At 47.0% G+C, this 8936-nt stretch overlaps 1 non-coding gene across 1 annotated transcript; it reads right to left on the bottom strand.

Moving 5' to 3' along the window:
• Positions 1–7553: 7553 nt before the first annotated feature.
• TRNAA-UGC (transfer RNA alanine (anticodon UGC)) lies at positions 7554–7625 on the bottom strand. Its single transcript has one exon. It is a non-coding gene; the product is annotated as a tRNA-Ala (tRNA).
• Positions 7626–8936: the final 1311 nt, after the last annotated feature.

Genomic DNA, 8936 nt, shown 5'->3' on the forward strand with positions numbered 1-8936 from the left:
AACAGTGCATTTGCCCAGCGTTCGAGAGCAGCTTCTCCACACCCTGCCTCTTTTCTCGCTGTCAGGTCAAGAGGGCAATTAGGACTCGCTTTTTGGACAAGTTAATACCCAGCATCAAGGCTAGCCAGTCAGGCACGGCAATGCTGCTGGAGGCTGAGAGCCTGGAGCAGAAATGTGGGCATACTGTGAATAATTAGCACCAAAGGGAAAACATCCGTGCTCAGACACGGCAGCTGTTCCTATTTACCAGCCTCTCTATTTTCTGGTTCTTGGCCCGAATATACAATTGTCCCCATGTTGATTTTGGAGGTGACTTTTTAAAGGAAAGCACACAGGCCACTGCCTCATACAGAGTCAGGCCACTGGTCCACCTAGCTCAGTGCTTCTCAGGATTAGCCGTGCCACATCACATGGTCCACCTGTTCAAAGTACTACCCAGAACTGCCTGGAGATGACATCATTGCCAGTTACTTCTGAGTTGGGAGTTCAGATGCGATGCAACCAACACCAGTAAGAGTGTTACAGTCTCCTACACCTGTGTCTGTGTGGACAGGAGGGCTTTTTCAAGCACAGAGTTAATGGTGAACAAACTGTACAACAGTTGCGTGCCTGCCATAGACCAGGATGGGGCAAATGCCCCAGGCACTAGCCGCTGGGACCCCATGGAAGCCTTTCTAAGGCTCCCGACGGGGGCAGAAACTGTGCTTCTGGTTTGCTGGAGGCGGTTGCGTGAGGCTCTGGGAGCCTCTGGTGAGTAGGGGGGGCAGATTTCTGCCTGGGAGGGGTGGCGATAGCCCGTCTGGGGGGTGCCATCATGGAGCTTTGTGCGGGGCTGCAGAGGTCTGTGGCTGCTGTACGAAACCTCCTCTTTGCTGATTGCCTGTCCAAAGCCCTTCCTGTACATTATCTCAGTGATCCTTACAACATACCTGGTGGTCTCATATTATCCCCATTTTAAAAATAGGGAGCTGCAGTGCTTGACAGTGGATTGTCACTCTTGCAGCCTGATTCTGGGCATGGTTACTCAGAAGTCAGTCCTACTAATCTCAGTGGGTCTTACTTCTAGGTAATTAAATATTCCCTAATTTGGGAATAAGTCCTAAACTCAGTGAGAGTTTACTTCTGAGCAACCAAGGATAGGATCAAACAGGGTGCAATCATAGGCACATTCACCTGAGAGTAGCTGGCGTTGAATTCAGGAGCATTTCCTTCTGAGCAAATCTGCAAAGAGTTGGGCTGCATATGTTTACACTGGAGAAGTGAGAACTTGAACTATGGGCATCCTGGTTCAAATCAGTTATACATGTGTATTAAATTGTGTCTGGAGCCAAAATACAATGCATGGCTTCACTTTGAACCGTACCTGCCTCAGCTTCCCTTTTGGGGCTTACTTTATTTAATTCAGTATGCAATCCTAACTCTATGTTTAGGCCGGCACAAGTCCCTTGCACTGACCCAGGAGGGTCACAAACATGCCATAAAGCACATTTGTGCCTCCAGGCACAGGAATGCGTGCCGGCCCATAGAGGCTGCATCCAGCATCTGTGCTGATTTGGGGAGGGAGGGTTGCGTTGGCTGAGCTTAGCTGATGCAGGGAGCTGGCGAGGGTGGGGAGGAGGCAGGAGGGAGATGTTCTGGGGCTGGCGGAGTGCGGTCCTGGGGAGGGCAGGGAGCGGGAGATGGGGCTGGCACCTGGCTGTTATGCCGGACCCCAACCCCATTCCCTGAGCAGTGTGGAGTGGCTTCAAGCCACTCTGTTCTTCTCGGATTTATGCCACCTCCTGAGGTGGCGCAAGTCCAAGGGGACCCATTGGGGCCATGGTGGCTTACCCAGGGGTACAGGGAAGAGTTTGATCATGTCACCAACACATTTTAGGCATACATACAGCCTCCTTCCCTAGAAGGACCGCAAAGGAAACCTCTTCTTGTACATGATGGATTTGCACAGTGCTGGCCCTTGTGTCAGTCACAAAACAGCCCCTCTCCTTTTTCAGAGCAGGGCTGTGTACAGTTCTGATTGGCGGGCATCTGTACCAATCACAAAGCTGCCTCTTGCACCTTCGAACAGTTCTGAGTGTAAAAAAACCTCTCGAAAAATAAATGCATAAAATGCTGAACAAATATTTGAGCAAATATGCATGCAGGGCACTTGGGAAAGAAAAGTCTACATCCCAGGAGGAAGGGGCAAACAGAAAGAAGTGCTCAGAATGCAAATGGAGGCGGTGGGCCTGTCATTAGAGGGGAGGGAAGCAGTGCAGAAACACAAGCATCTGGTCCCAGTGGCGTAGCTACAAGGGGTGGCAGCACAAGAAGTACTGCAGGTGTAAGTGACCCCTCCCACTCTCCGTCAGAGCCATTTCGGCAGTGACAGCAATGCACGGGTGCTCAGGGAGTGCTTGCGTGTTGCCATCACTGCCCAGAATGGCTCCAGCGGAGAGCGGGAGGGGCTGCTTACACAGGAGTTGTGGCACCTGCAGTACTTTCCTTACTTGTAGCTATGCCACTGCAGCTGCTCCTGTTTCGCCCTAAGAATACAGGTGATCTACCTTCAGTGGATGCCCCCGATCCAGTTTTTTCTGTGTAAGTTGCTCTTCTGGGTTCTCCTCCTCCCTTGGCTGGTCGTTCTGCAGCAGTGGGGTCACTAAGGTTTGCATCACCAGGTGCAAGAGGTCAGCACACCACTCCCATGACAGACCTTCTCCCCTGCAGTGGGCAGGGCAGTGGGAGTGGTGATGCACCATTGCCCCATCTGTGCTGGTTTTTTGGCTGTAACTTTTAATAGAAGACATATATTTCAACGTGGCTTGTTTCGTTGAATTCTGCACGAAAGTACACATCAAATGATATATAACATGATGGTTGTTGGCATCCTTCAGTCTCGGAAGACCATGGTGTCACGCTCTGAATGGTGGTTCTGGAACAGTGTCCTCTCCAGTGCGTGAAGCCTGGGTAAAGTAGGTATGGAGGATAGGCTGTTACCCATGCAGCAAATCCCCCCTCTCCACGTCGCTGAAATGGTCCAATGGAAAGGCAGAGGCCAATACGGTTGGTTCCAGCGACGTCGCAGGAGCTGCCAGAACGTGACTGTGTTCAGCCATGAACTGCCTCAGGGACTCTGGCTCCTGATTTTGCCTCGAGGTTGACTCCTGAAGCCTTTTCCATAACTGGATGTAGCCACAAGGCAGTGGAGGTTTGGGATCAGAGTTTTCCTTCTCTCAGATGAGCTGCCTTCCCAGGCTGACGAGTCCCATCTACCCGGTGGCTGTTCAGTCACCTCTTACGGCAAGTACAGCCAAACCGAGGGCCTATTCTTATCCCCCAGTTTGAAAATATCAAGGTTTTAAAAATTTTGGCCAGTAGTAATGTCACCCCCCGCCCCTGTGCACATCACCCAGTGTGGCTTGCAGCCAGTGACACCGCTGTTCTGTGGCATCTCAGCACCAGACATTACTGAACAATCCACTCGTACCTGACATACAGCCACATTATCTGTACCTAGCAAGGCTAGAAGGCAGCAAGGCCAGAGCAGTAAACCATGTAGACACAGAGGCAGGTTCTCCCTGTGTAGGAGGCTCAAAGGAAACTCACACTATTGAATTGTCTTGATTCTTGTTCCAATTCTCTTGTGGCACACAAGCGTCCTCCGGCAGTTTGGAAATGGGTGCAGTTAGCTTTGCATCATTGTCCCCCTGCAAGTCTCCCTCCATCTCCAAGGCACTTTTCTTTAGTTTTTGGAGGGCTTTGTGACCAAAGGTGTTTATAGCACCCTTCTCCCCACAAGGCTCAAGAGCCCATAAACTTTGCAACTTAGTGTTTCTGCTACTGGCTCAGCACCTGGGACGTTTCCATAGGATGAGAGATCTCAAGGGGATGGCAGGAAAGTTTCTGGAAACAGAAATGATTCTGGCTCGCACATGCTATCTGGGGCCCTCAAGGAAATGACAGGCTCAGGAATGCTATAAACAGGATTGCAAAGTCCCGTCTTTAGTTTCATGAACTAGAGATTGTTCTGCACTGTGTCCTAAACTGCACACTTATTGCAAATAAAAAGTCCAGGAGGAAAAATCAGACCTTGTAAAGGTCAACCCACCTCTGTTCTAAATGCCCTCCTCACTCCTAATCTAATCTAATCTAATCTAATCTAATCTAATCTAATCTGTCACATGCATCTGGCATCTGCAGATAAGGCTGGGAAAGCCCTGTAGTTCAATACTGAATTAATGGATCAAGGTCTGACACAGCTGGCTGGTTTGCCAAATTCCTAGTTTAAGCTTTGCCGAGAGAACTTATGTCCACTTTCAGCTAATTAGCTCCCCTGTGTTTTTTGTGTTTTTTTTAACATGTATTTATATACCGCCTTTCTTGGTCATCAGATTTCTCCTCAGATTTTATTCAAGGCAGTTTACATGGGCAGGCTATTCTAAATCCCCATAGGGATTTTTACAATTGAAGAAAGGTTCTGTCTTTCAAGAACCACAACATTTCAGATGGATCTTTTTGATCTGGTATCACATTCTGGCCTCTGGTTTCCTCCCACGCAAGCTGACAAGCAGCTCCTCCATCTCTCACATGGAGGGCAGCCAAGATGCTTCTTCGCTCACACCAAAGAGCAGGTGGAATAACTCGGCTCAACTTGTCAGCTGCTTCAAGGTCTCACCATTCACGGTGCTGGTGGCCTCGAACTGGCGACCTGTGGATGTTATCTTCAGGCAAACCGAGGCTCTACCCTCTAGACCAGACCTCCTGCCCCTTGTTCCCTAACAATGGCCCTAGTTCTGCACTGCTGAACCCCACCATCATGGTAGCTCACCTGTTCAACCTGCAGAGGTTCTCCTTCCTTCCTTCTGCTGCCAGAAGCTTCTTCAGCCACCACAGCAACACTTGGTCCTCAGCAGGTCTTGTGAGTGGCAGCCACACACAAATCTCCAGTGTCTCCAGCCGTCTCTGTTCCAGCAATCATCAGAAATCCATTTGTCCTTCTGTCCATTTGTCAATTAGTCCAGTAGTCAGACAGCAAGTTCAGAAGTCCATCAGCCAGTCCATTAGTTCCTCAGTACATTAATCCATCAGTTCTCTTTCCTCCAAGCTCCTTCTTTCTGCTCTCTCAATCTCTTCAAACTCCTTCCTTTTACACCCACCAACTCTCTCCCTTCTTCAGGTGCTGCTAAACTCTCCCTTCTTCATGTGCTTACTTTTATGTTTTATCTTTTAATAGTCTCTAGTAGCTTTAGCTGTGCAGCATACCCACTGCTAGTTAGAGTCCTGGGGTTAACCCTATGCTTGCCTCCCAGACAAGGGGCCACTGTTGAACCCACACCCTATCTTCTCGAGGGATCCTGAGCATTTTCATTACACTGGCTTCATGCGTTTTGGGCCAGCGACCCCCACAGTGGCTGACAGCAAAAGTTGGATCAAGGTGGTCCTGCAGATGTCTGGTCTCAGAACGGTTTGGGCTGGGGTGAATACCAAGACCCGTTCTAATTGGAATTAGAGTCAGGAATGTATGAAGATTGGATGCTGACTCATACTGAGGCTCAGAGCAAATGTGCAGAAACCTATGTGAAGCTGAGCATTTCTCATGGCATAACTGCACATTTAGATGCAAAAGCCATGTGAATTTCCTTATCAGTGTTTTCCCATAAACCAAGCACTTTCCGCTCATTATCTGTAAGTTTAGAATCTTCTAAGTGGGTTTTGAATGTACGGTTCCAAAACTCATGTGGATTTTCTTTAATGAGTTTGGAGTCCTAGAAGGAGAAGAGACAGCACCCTAAACTGTCTCTCGACAGAGCCCTTCTCTGCTGTCATCACTCTTGGTTGAGGCTTTAAAGGGCAGCTGTCTCTGCCTCCTTGCTTGTGGGGAGAGACAGCAGCGAAAGCAGCTTTTGTTTCATCTTCTGATCTATCTGGGTAGGATCTATGGGGAGAGAAAAGGGAGGGGGAACCTTACGAGAGCCAACAGAGCCCTTCTCTCATCAGCAGTTCAATCTTCTTCCTATTGGGCAGAGAAGGGGAGAATGTGCTGTAGGTGCTGCTAGTGGCATAGCTAACAGGCAGGAGGCATGGTAAGTACTGAAGGAGCCATGTACTATTGAAGCAATTTTGCACAGCAACAGCAGTGCACACACTGCCCCACACGGCTTCAATGGCAAGTGGGAGGGGATATTACGATGGCATATTGTGGTGCCTTCAGCACTGCCCCCTTCTGGCTGATGTCGGCATGCTTCAGTCTCGGAAGACTATGGTGTCACGCTCTGAATGGTGGTTCTGGAACAGAGTGTCCTCTCCAGGTCGCGAAGCCTGGGTAAAGTAGGTATGGAGGATAGGCTGTTACCCATGCAGCAAATCCCCCCTCTCCGCGTCGCTGGAATGGTCCAATGGAAAGGCAGAGGCCAATACGGTTGGTTCCAGCAGTGTTGCAGGAGTTGCCAGAACGTGACTGTGTTCAGCCATGAACTGCCTCAGAGACTGCGGCTCTGGATTTTACCTCGAGGTTGACTCCTTTTTTTTTTTTTTTTTAAATATATTTTATTCATTCATTACAGATACAGGAAAGGAAATAGGTTTAACTTTGGGTAGGGTACAACATAGGTTACACATAAGGTTTGGCCCCAGATTCCAACATACGTCATTCAGTTAACACAGAAAAAACACAATAATCATCAATACAAAGGTTCGCATATTTATCAATATAAAAAATTGATTTTTACGAAATACTCAATTTTATCTAACTAAATTTATCTACCCAATCATAAAAAAACTTCCAATATTTTCTTACTCTATCTAAATCTCTCTCTTTCATTCTTTCTGTTAAAACTTCCGTTTCTGCTACTTCATAGATTTTATCTATTAAATCTTCTTTAGCTGGCACATCTATGGATTTTCATTTTTGCGCAAACAATATTCTTGCCGCTGTAACAATATGTACAATAAGGTGTTTCTTAGGTTGGTCTTTAATTTCTGTTGTCACATTTAGGAGGAATATTTCTGGTTTGAATGGTAATACACAATGCAATATCTCTTGCAGCACTTTATGTATCATTTCCCAATATTTCTTTGCTTTTTTGCATGTCCACCACATAGGATAAAAAGTTCCTTCTAGCTCATTACATTTCCAACACTTATTTGATAACCCAGAGTACATTTTTGCTAACTTCTCTGGTATTAAATACCATCTATAAAACATTTTATATAAGTTCTCTTTAAAAGACACTGCTTTAGTTATCTTAATATTTGTATTCCAAATTTGATTCCAATCATCCATTGATATATCCAAATTTTTTTGCCCAATGCACCATTGCATCTTTAACTATCTCATCTTCCATTCTTCCATTCATCTTCCATTCATCTTCCATTGACTCCTGAAGCCTTTTCCCTAACTGGATGTAGCCACAAGGCAGTGGAGGTTTGGGATGAGAGTTTTCCTTCTCTCAGATGAGCTGCCTTCCCAGGCTGACGAGTCCCATCTACCCGGAGGCTGTTCAGTCGCCTCTTACGACAAGTACAGCCAAACGGAGGGCCTATTCTTATCCCCAGCCCCCAGGGGAGAAAAGTGGAGATGCCGGGGATTGAACCCGGGGCCTCATACATGCAAAGCATGTGCTCTACCACTGAGCTACATCCCCTAGCTGCATAGCCCCTCCTGGCTATGCTACCGAAAACAGGCAAAAGAGGGAGCCTGTCACTTTCATGCCCTGCTTGTGGACTTTCCCATGGCAACGGGTTGGCCACTCTTAGAAACAGAATGGAAACTTGGTGGAATGGATCCAGCAAGGCACTTCTTGTATTCTAACGGCCCAGGGTGTGAAAGCCACAGCAGAGATCGTAATATCCTTTCTGATGTGTTTCCAAATCCTTTCTTTGGAAACAAATGCCAAGATGGGTTGCTTTACTCGTCAGTCATGTCCTGAACCCTTTAGAATTAGTTCACAATCTCAAGATGCTTGTTCAGATGTTTATTTTTTTTGTTCCCCAGTTATTGTCCTGTGCAAGAAATGCTGGGAAAAAAGTCAGCTGAAGTCTTGCCTCTAGAATGTGCCTCCCCACATTTTCTGGTCTTTCCCTCCTGCGTGCTTCCTTTAAACGTCAGCCAATGCTCCATTCCATCTCCCTGATATTCACCAGATCCTTCAAATTGTTCACTTAAGAGAGGCTTTTTTTTATTTTCTTGCAGGAAGAAAGAAACAATACAAAAACGCTTTAGTGCCTTTTCTCTGAGAAAATCGTGGCAAATGACTCCAAAGGGGAAAAAAAGCAAAGAGAAGAGATATATCTGGAAGAGATATAAAGGATAAAATTTGTTCAGGATGGATTGAAGACACACTTTGCCAAACAAAGGCCTGGGGTCAATAACTTGAGCAGATGGAAGATAAAGACCCACCCACCTTAGAAAGATAGCTGGATCCCTGGCAGGAAACACAAAAATGGGAAGTGTGATTTCCTATTCAGTCTACAGTTGTCTCTGCACCAGCTGCTTTTCTCAGATTATGTCCCAAGACGTACCATGAATTCCTGGTGCTGCACAGAGGTGTTCCCGACCAGGACTCCACTTCTAAGTTTTGCTATGAACACAGTCCACATGTTCATCCTCATCCCTTGATGACTGCAACGTCAAGTGACAAGTTGCGCATGTGAATAAGCCATTACGGAACCAGCACTGCAGATGGCATTTTCATCCCACTTCAGCCACAGCTCTGAGCAAGGGAGCTGCTCGCACATTCGGCTGCAAATTGTCAAGTGCTGAATAATTAACTGACAAGAAAGCCAATTATTTGCACACAGATGTGAACTGCCCCATAATCAGTGTCTCATTAAAGAAGCGTCCGACTAACTTTCCCGCAATGTTTTTCATAATGTGTGGAAAGAATATAAGAGAGCTGCTAGATCAGGCCAAAGGCCCATCTAATTCAGCTTCCTGTATCTCATAGTCACCCACC

The sequence above is a fragment of the Tiliqua scincoides genome, chromosome 3 (genome assembly GCF_035046505.1).
Source record: "Tiliqua scincoides isolate rTilSci1 chromosome 3, rTilSci1.hap2, whole genome shotgun sequence".
Lineage (NCBI taxonomy): Eukaryota > Metazoa > Chordata > Lepidosauria > Squamata > Scincidae > Tiliqua > Tiliqua scincoides.